The sequence below is a fragment of the Pleurodeles waltl genome, chromosome 8 (assembly GCF_031143425.1).
Source record: "Pleurodeles waltl isolate 20211129_DDA chromosome 8, aPleWal1.hap1.20221129, whole genome shotgun sequence".
Lineage (NCBI taxonomy): Eukaryota > Metazoa > Chordata > Amphibia > Caudata > Salamandridae > Pleurodeles > Pleurodeles waltl.
Window position 1 is genome coordinate 461,086,925 of NC_090447.1, and position 2,611 is coordinate 461,089,535.

The following is a 2,611-nucleotide window of genomic DNA, read 5'->3' on the forward strand; positions in this document are numbered from 1 at the left end:
TTCAAACCTCTTTTTTTTCTCACCACCCACACGTCCTTCCTTTATCTCACTCTTAATTGTGTATGTTTTATGGCTGGGTGTTTCCCTTTGCCCCTCGTTCCCTATGTTTCCTCCTTCATTCTCTCATTTCTATCTTGCTCTCTCCATGGAATGGTGGTTGCATTCTATGTGAGGACCGGAGGCTTCTGATTATGCTTCTCTCTCTTTGCTGTTTATTAAACTCAAAAACTCAGCAGTCAATGAGAATTAATTTTTTTCATAAACTACATTTCCCATAATTCCAAATGTGACATCACAACCATATCACCAATCATGGCACATATCCCCATATATAAACCATATGGCACCAAAAACTGTCCTCTTTCTTTGCTGTTTCACATTCAGATAAGTAGTCTACAAAATTGTCTTACGATATCTTTAATGCGATCTTGTTTTTTTTTTCAAGTTTATTATTTTCATTATTATTGTAACACATTTTCTTGACGCTTGGCCGTATTATCAGTTTGTGCAGCAGAGGAGGGTCCCGGGAGACGACGCACTTGGGCACGAGGACGGTAGTCCTATTTTTGGCTCGACATCCTACACACGTGCGTCCTGTGGGCCGCAAGCCAATTCCATATCAGGACCGGAGGCGAGGATTATGCAGATCTTTCTTCACTTTTTATTAATTAGCAAGTTCAAAGTTAAACATAAAACAAACAAAAAAACTTCAAGTTCCATGAAGCCGCCGCCATGGTAACTAGTATCCAATGAGGATCCTCCAATCACGTCGGTATAAATATCCCCAAATACGTCACACTTCCTCTTTCTTCACTGCTACCAACCGTCAGATAAGTGCCTTTTCTGCCTCCGGGTAGTTTTTCTCATAACAGTGTTTGACTGCTTCGCGCGTTTGTCACTTGATACTTTTCTGTTGTAGCAATGAGCGTTGCTACGGGAGTCTCTCACAACGAGCGTTCCGCTCGAGCGCGTTTTATTGATTTTTCTGTTCTTTTCTCAAGTCGGGCCCGACAGAGGGCGCGCGGCGTATTTCAAGCGCGTTTTGAGCACGAGTGTTTTCTTCAGCACTCAGCGCTCGGCTTCAATATTAATTTTGGTCTGGTGTGGGGCTCGGGGGCGCATTTCGGCTGGCGGACAGTATTTAATTTTGGCAGTGCTTTCGCAGCCATGCCGGGGCTGTGACTTCGAGCCTCAACTGGACCAGTTTTTTCATTAACGTTTTCAGGTTTTTGCTCACAAAGGTAATACTCTTTATTTCCCTACCCCGTGACACCTATTTTGGTAAGCTTTACCCCTGAGGGGAAGAATTTTTCTTGGTTTGTCTTTGACTACTGCTTGACAGAGGGGGTAGGGAGTACCCGTTATAATATTTTATTGGGTGTATTCTCTGTCGCAATATTTCTCTAGTCTGAACCTCAGCATGCACTCCTCTCAGGAACATGAGCCTTTTACCAACATGTCCCCAGGTGAGGGTCCCTCTCACAGCACCCTTCCCCCTGGGGTGGATGCTTTGTTCTCACAAGCGATTTCACACGCATTGGCCCCTCTCAGAGACACCGTCGCTAAACTCACGGAACAGGTATCCAAGGGTACGGGCATGTTTGGTTTGACGGGAACGGAGGGTACTACTTCTACCCTTACGGCTCCCAAGAAAATGCGCAAGCGCGACGCGGGGCACCTGGAAGATAGCGAATTCTTATCAAACTCCAAGACTGCGCGCGCGCATAAGCGTTTACCCTCCCGGGAGGGTCGGTTGCCCGGAGTAATAGGTGATTTGAGTCACCACCTATGGAACCCTGACTTTGGGTCACCCAAAGGCATCGTGGGAGGTTCAGACGAGGATTCCTCATCTTTGGATGATGACTCGGGTCGTCCTTGGCGTCCTGGTGCTTCCCTACCAGATCCTTCTGACCAGGGGGATTCTGACTCTGATATGTTTGAACCGGAGGGTATTTACCATCCGCGTTCCTCGGAGTGGCGTCCAGACCACAGGGTGGCCGAATATGTCGCCAGTAAAATTAGACAACCTCTGGACAAAGAGGTGCGCGCCCGTTTACGGGCGGAATGCCCACGTCCGTCTCTTTCAGATAAGGTCGCCTTTACCCCGGATATAGATCCAAAAATGTGTACCTTTTTTGCCAAGTACACCAAGGATCCCAAGAAGGGAATTGACCGATCCTGGAGGGCGTGTCAGGATAAGCTTCTCGATGTGTTGGGACCTCTCACTCAGATAATTCAATTGGCGGAACGCGCCAAGCAATCAAACACTTCACTTCAGACGGACATTGTCGCAGGTTGGGCCCAGAGAGCAGTCTGTCTCTTGGGCAATGCGAACTGTGCCATTTCGGCTGAAAGGCGCAGGTCTTTATTAATAAAAATTGACCCCAAATTGGGGGAGCTTTCTAACTCGGAGGCAGGGGCTGTCGCCCAAGGCAATTTATTTGGTGACCCTTTTGTCAAAGAGTTGGGTAAATTCGTGGCCACTTTTTCGGCTCTCGATAAAGCCCAAACATCCATCAAAAAGATCTTCCCCAAGAAGGTTTTTGGCGGGGCCGGACGAGGCAGGGGTCACTCTTCCGGCCGTCCTTACCAGCAAGGCCCCGGTGCCTTC